General features: G+C 45.3%; 1 non-coding gene across 1 annotated transcript; it reads left to right on the top strand.

Annotated features, from left to right (window-relative positions):
* The first annotated feature begins 10,355 nt into the window (after window positions 1-10,355).
* Window positions 10,356-10,428, top strand: trnav-cac (transfer RNA valine (anticodon CAC)). The gene has a single exon. It is a non-coding gene; the product is annotated as a tRNA-Val (tRNA).
* The last annotated feature ends 2,538 nt before the right edge of the window (window positions 10,429-12,966 follow it).

Raw genomic sequence — 12,966 nt, 5'->3', positions numbered from 1 at the left:
CGCTGGGCCCCGGACTCCCTGCTGTGCCTTTTATAGGCCTCTCCAACGGACCTCCTCGACGCTGCTCCCGACTGCCGCCGACGCTGGGCCCCGGACTCCCTGCTGTGCCTTTTATAGGCCTCGCCAACGAATTCCGAAGCCTCTCCACGCACCTCTCGCCGACGTTTGATGGGACAATGTAGAGGAAGCTTTACGCTGTGTCTAACGCGTACTGTACCTGCCCTGGGAGAGTTTGATGGGACAATGTAGAGGAAGCTTTACGCTGTGTCTAACGCGTACTGTACCTGCCCTGGGAGGCTTTGATGTGACTGTGTAGTGCTGGCTTTACTCTGTATTTAACATTATTGTCCTTTTCAATTCACTTGTTTCACACCGAAACAAATGGTAACCGTGATGTGAATTTAACGCCACGTGATTCTTTGAAATCACCTTTTAATGATTGGGTAAAACCACTCCTTATGCCACCGAAAAACAGCTTTGTTTCCAGGTCTCGGCGATAACTTTTGTAACACCATTTTTAAATTCAAAACCTTATAAAATTGACGACTTGCAGCCAACGTGCAAAAGTAAGAATTATTTTTATCACCGTTAATTAGACGATAACCTTATTCAGAATGAAATAAATAATAATATAATTACTGAGGAACAGTGGTATCTTCAATCATTCATTTTCTCTTGACATGTGATGAACTTTTATCCCTATCTCATTTACACTCTGTATGAGAACGATTTAAAATTATAAGTGTTTATGACTCAGTTGTAAAACCATTGATTGTGTGTGTGTCTATTCTTGATAGGAGGAGCACTTGAGACCAGAGTTCCAGTTCTATATATGTATCAATAGAATCAATTTCCACCAGTTTCTTTAAACCCAATAACTTCATTTATTTCCAGTGGGCTGGATGGAGGAACATGATCCATGTAAAAAATTGTTATCGTTTTACTTGAACTGAATGCTCATAAAATTATTGGAGTGGGAACCAACTGGATAATAGCACAGCTGGCAACATTTGAGGAATGGTTTTGTGCAGCCAAAACGCACAATGACAACCTGGGACTGTGCGGCACTGAATACTCGGGGAAAAACAGTTAAAAGAAGGACTTGCATTTCTGCAGTGCCTTTCAGGAACTCATGTCGCCCCAAAGCACTTTACAGCCATTGAGTTATGTTTGAAGTGTTGTCGTGTGGGGAAAGATGTGCCCAAATCACCCCACACAAACCTCAACTCTTTGTGACGGAGTTCGGTGCAAATAATCAGGTGCCTCAGGGACTTGGACTTTCTTTGAATGAGTTCTGCTTGTTCCTGCATTCAAGCTTGAAACAACAACTGGGCTTCCATCTCACGGGAGCAGCGTGTAGCGGTTAGCGAGTAGGTGACGAGGTTTGGGGTTAATGTGCATCAATTTCAATCTTTGAAATTTCACCAAGCAAAGAATCACTGAATCCAACTGTCCCTGTAAGCATTTTGTTCACGTTTAATCACAGGAATATCCGCAGTCAGGAGCTGAAAAGGAATTAAAACCTAATCCTGCCTTCAGGACAATCAGAATATTTCATCACAGACAAGGCACCGGAAGGCTGGAAGGTAGATCACACCGGTTGTGGGAGAGCTGGTTGGCGGTGACATGGAAGTGTCTGCAGTGTGCGGGACCAGACTGCTTCCACACATCCACAATGAATGTCCCATCCTTTATTTGGGAAAAGGACAACTGAGAGTGGACAAGTTCCATCCCGGTTGGAGCAATCTGAAGTGTTAGCTGACTGGCACCCTGGTTTTGGATGTCTTGCACAAAACGTGTGCGTCAGTCTCTGTGGCGCAATGGGTTAGTGCGTTTGGCTATTAACTGAAAAGTTGATGGTTCAAGCACAGCCAGAGACTCCTTTAGCTATTTTTCCCCAAGGTTCCAGGTTTTGGACTGCGTTTTGGCTGCACGAATATATTTTGCAAACATTGACAGCTGTGCTTTTATCCAGTGAGTTCCCACTCCAATACATTTCTGAGCTTTAAGTTCATGTAAAACGATAACAATTTTTTACATGGATCATGTTCCTCCATCCAGTCCACTCGAAATAAATGAAGTTATTGGGTTTCAAGAAATTGGTGGAAATTGATTCTGTTGATACATATATAGAACTGGAACTTCGGTCTCAAGTGCTCCTCCTATCAAGAATCGGCACACACACAATTAATGGTTTTACAACTGAGTCATAAACACTTATAATTTTAAAATATTCTCATAAAATACAGCGTGTAAATGAGATAGGGATAAAAGTTCATCACATGTCAAGAGAAATTGAATGATTGAAGATACCACTGTCCCTCAGTAACTATATTATTATTTCTTTCATTCTGAAAAATGCTATCGGTTAATGAATGGTGATTAAATGATTTCTTATTTTGTCACATTTACTGCATGTCGTCAATTTTATATGGTTTGAATTTAAAAACGGTGTTACAAAAGTTACTGCCCTGACCTGGAATCGAAGCTGTTTTTCGGTGGTGTAAGGAGTGGTTTTTCCCAATCATTTAAAGGTGATTTCAAAGAATCACGTGGCGTTAAATTCAGATCACGGTGACAATGTGTTTCGGTGTGAAACAAGTGGATTGAAAAGGACAATAATGACACCAAGCATTACGATGCAGCGATGCAGCAATGCAGCGTTCCCTGGTGGTCCAGTGATTAGGATTCGGCGCTCTCACCACCGCGGCCCTGGGTCGATTTCCGGCCAGGGAAATTGCACTTCCATTAAAATTAAAACCTTATCAGAAAATGTTACATGCATCTCATGTGGAAAAAAAAGATTCATTGATTTAAACATCATTATTTAATCCATTGTAGAACTTCAATCATTTATTTTGCCCTGAGTATGTGAGGAACTTTTATCCCGACCTCATTGTATTTTAGGAACATGTTCCAGCCCCGGTATCTCCACCTGTGAAAGAGGAAACTGCTGGAAATACACAACAGGACGGGTAGCCTTTGACCAACAATTAAACCCAGGTTACAGACTCTCTACCTTCCCCTGCCCTTTGCGGGACACTTGTTCCCCTTTATTTTTACAGACTGACTGAGTTCCCTAACCGCGGGGAGAGAGTAGGTGCCTCCGCGGCCCCACTGTGCTAACATGGAAGATAACACGATGGGGATGTGGGGTGGTGGGTAGGGATCAGTGAAATGTTTGTGTAAAGGGCAGCGGAGGAGAAGGATTGACAGCTGTCAGTGAGGGACAGAAGCTGTTTAAGGTGAGCCAACACATTTCCGATCAGCACAGAAGGCATTCACTGGTCAGCTGCCCTCTGCTGTACTTCTGGTCAGAGCGGTTTCCGCAGTGGAGCCGTTATCACGTTTGCTTTCCACACGAAAGGATCCCACGCAGGAAGATTATGTTTAAACTTGCTGTGGATGAACAGCCATGGGCGAGTTTATTCTCCTGTCAATAGGGCGACAGTGGCTTCTCCCTTATTCTTTAATTGCTCTTTATTTCACTTCACTAAATAGATACATTTGAGTGAGAGAAATTGTTCCAGAATGTCGCCCACTTCATCTTTTGTTCCCTTTAAACACATAAAATAAGGCCGGGGGAATAAGTACAGAAAACAAAGCAGAGAGATATAGACAAGAGGAAGAGAGAAGGGGAAATATTGTCACCACCCAGGACGAATACAGAAACCCCTCTGCTGCGCTCGGGGTGGCCACCCACAGCCTGGATACACTAACGTCCCAACAGCTCATTGACTGTCGGTGTGGGACTGTGCGGCGCTTCAGAAGACAGGTCGAAAAAGCAAAGTCACTGATTCGATCTCATGTGCTCCTTCTGCCAAGAAAAATGCTTTTATAAAAGTTACACCTTATCTCCAGGTTTGTCAAAAAGTTAGCTCGTTGGTCTTGGGGTACGATTCTCGCTTCTGGGTTGTTAATTGAAATTTGCGAGAGATCCCAGCCGAGCCCATTATACTGCCGTGAATTTTGAAATTGCATCGAACTTTTGCAAAGAAGAACTTGCATTTCTGCAACGCCTTTCAGGAACTCATAGAAACATAAAAACATAGAAAATATGTGCAGGAGCAGGCCATTCAGCCCTTCTACCCTGCACCACCATCCAATGAGTTCATGGCTGAACATGAAACTTGAGTACCCCCTTCCTGCTTTCTCGCCATACCCCTTGATCCCCCGAGTAGTAAGGACTTCATCTAACTCCCTTTTGAATATATTTAGTGAATTGGCCTCAACTACTTTCTGTGGTAGAGAATTCCACAGGTTCACCACTCTCTGGGTGAAGAAGTTTCTCCTCATCTCGGTCCTAAATGGCTTACCCCTTATCCTCAGACTGTGACCCCTGGTTCTGGACTTCCCCAACATTGGGAACATTCTTCCTGCATCTAACCTGTCTAAACCCGTCAGAATTTTAAACGTTTCTATGAGGTCCCCTCTCATTCTTCTGAACTCCAGTGAATACAAGCCCAGTTGATCCAGTCTTTCTTGATAGGTCACCATCCCGGGAATTAGTCTGGTGAATCTTCGCTGCACTCCCTCAATAGCAAGAATGTCCTTCCTCAAGTTAGGAGGCCAAAACTGTACACAATACTCCAGGTGTGGCCTCACCAAGGTCCTGTACAACTGTAGTAACACCTCCCTGCCCCTGTACTCAAATCCCCTCGCTATGAAGGACAACATGCCATTTGTTTTCTTAAACGCCTGCTGTACCTGCATGCCAACCTTCAATGACTGATGTACCATGACACCCAGGTCTCGTTGCACCTCCCCTTTTCCTAATCTGTCACCATTCAGATAATAGTCTGTCTCTCTGTTTTTACCACCAAAGTGGATAACATCACATTTATCCACATTATACTTCATCTGCCATGCATTTGCCCACTCACCTAACCTATCCAAGTCATTCTTCAGTCTCATAGCATTTTACCCACTACTGAGGTCAGGCTGACCGGTCTATAATTCCCTGTTTTCTCTCTCGCTCCTTTTTTAAAAAGTGGGGTTGCATTGGCTACCCTCCACTCGATAGAAAATGATCCAGAGTCAATGGAATGTTGGAAAATGACTGTCAATGCATCCGCTATTTCTAAGGCCAACTCCTGAGGTACTCTGGGATGCAGTCCATCAGGCCCTGGGGATTTATTGGTCTTCAATCCCTCTGACCCCTTTTATATCCGGAAGGTTGTTTGTGTCCTCCTTAGTGAATACCGAAACAAACTACTTGTTCAATTGGTCTGCCATTTCTTCCTTCCCCGTTATGACTTCCCCTGATTCTGACTGCAGGGGACCTACGTTTGTCTTTACTAACCTTTTTGTCTTTACATACCTCTTGAAACTTTTGCAATCCGCCTTAATGTTCCCTGCAAGCTTCTTCTCGGACTCCATTTTCCCTGCCCTTATCAAACCCTTTGTCCTCCTCTGCTGAGTTCTAAATTTCTCCCAGTCCCCGGGTTCGCTGCTATTTCTGGCCAATTTGTATGCCACTTCCTTGGCTTTAATACAATCCCTGATTTCCCCCGATAGCCACGGTTGAGCCACCTTCCCTTTTTTATTTTTAACGCCAGACAGGAATGTACAATTGTTGATTTCATCCATGCGGTCTCTAAATGTCTGCCATTGCCCATCCACAGTCAACCCGTTAAGTATCATTCGCCAATCTATCCTAGCCAATTCACGCCTCATATCTTCAAAGTTACCCTTCTTTAAGTTCTGGACCATGGTCTCTGAATTAACTGTTTCATTCTCCATCCTAATGCAGAATTCCACCATATTATGGTAACTCTTCCCCAAGGGGCCTCGCACAATGAGATTGCTAATTAATCCTCTCTCATTACACAACACTCAGTCTAACATGGCCTGCCCCCTAGTTGGTTCCTCGACATATTGGTCTAGAAAACCATCCCTTATGCACTCCAGGAAATCCTCCTCCACCGTATTGCTTCCAGTTTGGCTAGCCCAATCTATGTGCATATTAAAGTCACCCATTATAACTGCTGCACCTTTATTGCATGCACCCCTAATTTCCTGTTTGATGCCCTCCCCAACATCACTACTACTATTTGGAGGTCTGTACACAACTCCCACTAACGTTTTTTGCCCTTTGTTGTTCTGCAGCTCTACCCACATAGATTCCACATCATCCAAGCTAATGTCTTTCCTAACTATTGCATTAATCTCCTCTTTAACCAGCAATGCTACCCCACCTTTTATTCTATCCTTCCTGAATGTTGAATACCCCTGGATGTTGAGTTCCCAGCCTTGATCATCCTGGAGCCACGTCTCCGTAATCCCAATCACATCATATTTGTTAACATCTATTTGCACAGTTAATTCATCCACCTTATTGCGGATACTCATTGCATTAAGACACAAAGCCTTCAGGCTTGTTTTTTTAACACCCTTTGTCCTTTTAGAATTTTGCTATACAGTGGCCCGTTTTGTTCTTTGCCTTGGGTTTCTCTGCCCTCCATTTTCCTCATCTCCTTTCTGTCTTTTGCTTTTGCCTCCTTTTTGTCTCCCTCTGTCTCCCTGCGTTGGTTCCCATCCCCCTGCCATATAAGTTTAACTCCTCCCCAGCAGCACTAGCAATTACTCCCCCTAGGACATTGGTTCCGGTCCTGCCCAGGTGCAGACCGTCCGGTTTGTAAAGGTCCCACATCCCCCAGAACCGGTTCCAATACCCCAGGAATTTGAATCTCTCCCTGCTGCACCACTGCTCAAGCCACGTATTGATCTGCGCTATCCTGCAATTCCTACTCTGACTAGCACGTGACACTGGTAGCAATCCCGAGATTACTACTTTTGAGGTCCTACTTTTTAATTTAGCTCCTAGCTCCTTAAATTCGTTTCGTACGACCTCATCCCTTTTTTTCCCTATGTCGTTGGTACCAATGTGCACCACAACAACTGGCTGTTCTCCCTCCCTTTCAGAATGTCCTGCAACCGCTCCGAGACATCCTTGACCCTTGCACCAGGGAGGCAACATACCATCCTGGAGTCTCGGTTGCGGCAGCAGAAACGCCTATTTATTCCCGTCACCATTGAATCCCCTATCACTATCGTGCTCCCATTCTTTTTCCTGCCCTCCTGTGCAGCAGAGCCAGCCACGGTGCCATGAACTTGGCTGCTGCTGCCCTCCCCTGATGAGTCATCCCCCTCAACAGTACTCAAAGCTGTGTATCTGTTTTGCAGGGGGATGACCACAGGGGACCCCTGAACTACCTTCCTTGCACTACTCTTCCTGTTGGTCTTCCATTCCCTATCTGGCTGTGGACCCTTCTCCTGCGGTAAGACCAACTCGCTACACGTGATACTCATGTCATTCTCAGCATTGTGGATACTCCAGAGTTAATCCACCCTCAGCTCCAATTTCGCAACACGGACCGTCAGGAGCTCGAAGCGGATACACTTCCCGCACACGTCGTCGGAAGTGTCCCTGAGTTCCCACATGGTACAGGAGGAGCATAACACCCGACTGAGCTCTCCTGCCATGACTTAACCCTTCGATACACTTAAATTGGCAAAACAATGTTAAAAGTTACTGACTAATATAAAAAAGAAAAAGAAAAACTACTCACCAATCACCAGCCAATCACTTACCCCCTCGGCTGTGACGTCACCTTTCTGTTCCTTTCTACTTCTTTTTTGCCTTCTCATGACGCCCCAAAGCACTTTACAGCCGTTGAGTTATGTTTGAAGTGTTGTAGTGTGGGGAAAGATGTGCCCAAATCACCCCACACGAACCTCAACTCTTTGCGACGGAGTTCGGTGCAAATAATCAGGTGCCTCAGGGGCTTGGGCTTTGTTTGAATGAGTTCTGCTTGTACCTGCATTCAAGCTTGAAACAGCAACTGGGCTTCCATCTCACGGGAGCAGCGTGTATCGGTTAGTGAGTAGGTGACGAGGTTTGGGGTTGATGTGTGTCGCTTTCAATCTTTGAAATTTCACCAAGCGAAGATATGTTGAGTCCAACTGTCCCTGTAAGCATTTTGTTCGGGTTTAATTACAGGAATATCTGCAGTCAGGAGCTGAAAAGGAATTAAAACCTACGACCGACTTCGGGACAATCAGTATACTTTGTCACAGATAAGGCACCGGAAGGCTGGAAGGTAGATCACACCGGTTGCGGGAGAGCTGGTTGGTGGTGACATGGAAGTGTCTGCAGTGTGCGGGACCAGACTGCTTCCACACATCCAAAATGAATGTCCCTCCATTTATTTGGGAAAAGTACAACTGAGAGTGGACAAGTTCCATCCCGGTCGGAGCAATCTGAAGCTTTAACTGACTGACACCCTGTTTTGGGGTGTCTTGCAATGTATATTTAAGTTAGTGGCGCAATGGGTTAGCGTGTTCTGCTTTTAACCTAAACATTGGTGGTTTGTGCCCAACCAGGGGCGAAGCCTTTAACTGTTTTTCGCCGAGGATTCGGTGCCACACAGTTCCAGGTTGTCATTGTGCGTTTTGGCTGCACGAATATATTCCGCAAACATTGCCAGCTGTGCTGTTATCAAGTGAGTTCCCACTCTAATACTTTTATGAACATTCAGTTCAAGTAAAATGATAACAATTTTTTATATGGATCATGTTCCTGCATCCAGTCCACTAGAAATAAGTTACGTTATTGTGTTTAAGAAACTGGTGGAAATTGTCTGACCTATCGTTATGGCGTTGCTCAGATTCTGAGTTTCAACAGTCAACAGTTTGCGAAGGATTACCTCATGGCAAATGCCAAGCACAAAAAGTCTCTCAGCATTCGTTTTGGAATCTGTCAAATTTGCAATGTCCTGCGAGGCGCCTTAATTCGGCGACATAGCTCGCCACTTCCTGGCCCTCCGACCGTTGGCACATGTAGAACCGATACCTCGCCATCAGAACGCTTTCTTTAGGATTTAGATGCTCGCGGATCAGCGTTCACAATTCTTCATAGGATTTAGTTGTTGGTTTCAGCAGAGCTAGAAGATTCTTCATAGAGCCATAGATTGTTGCCCCGCAGACGGTAAGGAGGATCGCCCTTCATTTGGCAGCGTTCACGTGCCCTTTCAGCTCGTTGGCCACGAAGTATTGGTCAAGTCTCTCCACAAAGGCTTCGCAATCGTCCACTTCTGAGAACTTCTCCACGATACCAACTGTTCCTTGCATTTTCACGTGGTTGCTCATTGTCTCGTCGCCAATTGATACGCTCATAATAAAGGATGAAACTGAGTACTGTGAACAATGAGTAAGTGTGATATTATCTCCTTTAATAAGACTCCAGAGTGCAGGTACCTCATGGGTGGCCTGCTTATATACCATGCTCCCAAGGGATGCTGGGGTTCCCTTGGGACTCCAACAGGTAGGCCCTCTGGTGGTGGTGTGATATAGGTTGCCAAGGTTTAAATACATAACAGAAGGTGTGTACAGAAATCAAGCATCAAAAGCTCTGTCATTACCACAGGAGTTTCCTGCAATTTTCTGATCGCAAAGCGTTTTCAGTCCTTGCCCTTAAATTTGCAGATGCGGAAATTGGGGAGTTTAATGACTTTGTAAGGAGAACATTGTTGTTTGGTGCAGTTCCGGGCCGAGAAATGTTTGTGAAAGGAACTTTTTGCTGAGAGAGGGATTGAGCATTTCAGCTTGTTGTTGAACACTTCTCTCTGGGCACTGAGCTAAGCAGCAGTTTCCATAGAGTCGCAGTTATCAGGTTTGCTTCACGAACGAAAGGTCCCTGTTTCGATCCCGCGCGGAAACATTATTGTGGAAGCAAAAACTTGTCTGCAATATAATTGAACAAAAGCAGTCCGGGTACATTGTTGCTTGAGCAATGAACATTTAAAACCAGCCTCCTCAAATGCACAGTGTGTACAATCAGATAGGGGATAAAACTTCATCAACAATTAAAGTTTCACGAATTATAAAAGTTCAGTTATTGAAGTTTTTACTGTGCCTGTTAGCATTTAATTCATTCTGCTAAACAACGCTTTCGGTTGATACCAGCAGGTCTAAGTTGCATTTGAAACCCGCAAACAACTCATTAATTATTATTTCTTCCCCAGTTCCAGAGCTCAGAGGGTTATTTTCGATCCCTGGGATGGAAGCTACCTCAGACCCGGGCCAAAGTTCCCCGTACACCGAGCACAGGCTCAGGAAAACCCCGGGGGAGAGGATATCCCGGTCACTGGGCCTTCCAGTAACACTGAACAAGTGCCAGGTCTGAAACTTTCCAGAGTAATAACTTGTACCTGTCGCAGCCAACAGTCAGGATGGCCGAGCGGTCTAAAATGCTGTGTTCAGATCGCAGTCTCTTCTGAAAGAAGTGGGTTTGAAATGTTTGTGAAAGGAACTTTTTGATGAACACTTCTCTCTGGGCACTGAGCTCAGCAGCAGTTTCTGTAGTGTAGTGGTTATCACATTTGCCTCACACGTGAAAAGTTCCTGGTTCAAGCCTGGGCAGAAACATTATTTCTCAAGCAAAAACTTGTCTGCAATAAAATTGAAGAAAACTTGTTTTGAATACCCTGTTGCATGAGCAATGAACATTTAAAACCAGTCTCCTCAAATATAGAGTGTGTAGAATCAGAAAAGGGATAAAACTTCTTCAAGGATTAAAGTTTCATGAATTATAGAAATTCAGTTGTTGAAGTTTCAACTGTCTCTATTCACATTTCTTTCATTCTATGAAACAACACGATCGGTTTATACCAGCAGCTCTAAGCTGCATTTGAAACCCGCAAACAACTCATTAATTATTCGCTCTTCCCCAGTTCCAGAGCTCAGAGGGTTATTGTCCATCCCTGGGATACAAGCAACCTCAGACCCGGGCTAAAGCTCCCCGTGCACCGAGCATAAGCTCAGTAAAACCCCGGGGGAGAGGGTATCACGGTCACTAGGCCTTCCAGCAGCAGTGAATAAGCGCCTGGTCTGAAACGTTCCAGAATAATAACTTGCAACTTCAGCATCGAACAGTCAGGATGGCCAAGCGATCTCAGGCGCTGCTTTCAGTATTTGATTAAATTATCAACTGTCCCTCAGTTTGCATTTTTTTCATTGTGCAAAAGAAGATCATGGGTTCATTAATGATGTTTTCCTCTGAAAGCAACATAAAAGTTTAAGGAAAAGTAATCGGCCAACGTTGGGGCTCTATCCCACGACCCTGCAAGTAACAGTCTCATGCTCTACCGACTGGGCTAGCCAGGCTTCGCAACATCTACCCTGTCAATCCCCTTCAGAATATTGTCCGTTTCAATGAGATCACCTCTCATTCTTCCAAACTCCAGAGAGTATCGACATATTCTACACAATCTCTAACCAAAAGACAGTCCTCTCAACCAAAGAATCAATCTGGTGAAAGTCTGTTGTACCACCTCCAAGGCAAGTGTATCCTTCCTCAGAAAAGGAGACCAAAACTGTGTGCAGTACTCCAGGTGTGGTCTCACCAGGGCCCCGTACAATTGTAGCAAGACTTCCTTACTCTTGTACTATGGGCTATATATTAGGTACTATGGGCCGAATATCCAGTTTTTCTGCTTAATCTCCAGTTGTATAAAAAATTATTAAAATTCGATAGCTGCTCACCAAACATATTTGTATTTCCTTCAAGGTGCAACACATGTGGGTGGATTAATGATGATTGAAACAATTATTCAGTATCTCACAGACTTGAATTATTTTTGTCAACATTCTCTGAAAAAATGCTTTCCCTGACCAGGAATCGAAGCCAGGTCACAGCAGTGAAAGCACCAAAGCCTAACCACTAGACTACCAGGGAACACTGCTTGCAGCCTCTGCAATAGACAGCTTACAATCACAGCTGAGAATTGTGCGGTGACACGGCGTGTAACTGGATTTGCTGGGAGCAGCGTGGAGGCCCCGACCTGTGTGAGAACACCAGCGGCAGGTCGGGGCCATAAAAGGAGCGGTGAGCGGCGGCCTGGGAGCAGCGTGGTGGTGTACCACGGCAAGGTACAGCGCGAGCTGGTGCAGGAGGGTGACGGCAGCGAAGAGTGACGTCATCAAAGTCCAGGTCGGTGATTGGAGCGTGGGCAGGTACAGCAGGAGCAGCGAGAGACTGGGGAGGGATGTGATCGGGGCCCAGGGGAGGCGTGAGTTCAGGGCCAGGGGCCCAGGGGCAGCACGGGCCAGCACACACTGCGATATGTGTGGGCACTGGGTCCGTGCAGTAGAGCTGGTCTCCAGTCGTCTTGAATAACCCTTGCCACTGGACCAAGACCTCGCTCTGTCAAGCCCGTGTGATGGCTGGGGTGCAACGGTCACCACACGTTAAAAAAATCCACGCACAGGTATCTTCCACCCTTCAACATGCAATTCGGGACCTGGAATATTAGGTCCATCATTGAAACACCTGTGAACTCATCCTTTTTTGGCGTGAAAGCAAGTCATCCTCGCTTCGACGGACTGCCAATGATGATGATGAACTGGATTTGCTGCAGTCCGCGGGCAGCAGGTGATGAAAGCGGGCGTGAGAGGGTGAGTGACAGGTGGGCATTGCTTCTGATGCTGTCTGACCCACGGTGGGAGTGGCCGGGGATTTTAAAGACCTTTCATTGCACCAATGCAGGGTCAATGAAACTGTGTCTCAGGAAACTTCATGCATACAAATATGGGCACTCTGCACTGTATACCTCGTGGTCGTGTGTCTGACGTCACGACAGAAAGCTGCGTGTTTATATCACGTCGGGGTCACTGTACATTTACATATTGTTCTTCCAGAATTGAGATTTACTTTGCTGTGTCACAATTTACTTTCCCACCCACCTTTCTATCATCAGCAAATTTGGCTCCATTACACTCGGTCCCTATAGCCCCTTGATTATCCACTATTGGAATGTTTTTAGTGTCTTCTACCGTGAAGACCAATACAAAATATATGTTCAACATCTCTGCCATTTCACTGTTCTCCATTATTAATTCCCCAGTTTCATCCTCGAGGGGACCAAAATTTACTTTCGTCACTCTTTTCCTTTTTATATACCTGTA

This window comes from Pristiophorus japonicus, unplaced genomic scaffold, assembly GCF_044704955.1.
Source record: "Pristiophorus japonicus isolate sPriJap1 unplaced genomic scaffold, sPriJap1.hap1 HAP1_SCAFFOLD_42, whole genome shotgun sequence".
Lineage (NCBI taxonomy): Eukaryota > Metazoa > Chordata > Chondrichthyes > Pristiophoridae > Pristiophorus > Pristiophorus japonicus.
Note: the sequence above shows the minus strand (reverse complement) of the source record. Positions and strands in the feature narration are given on the sequence as shown.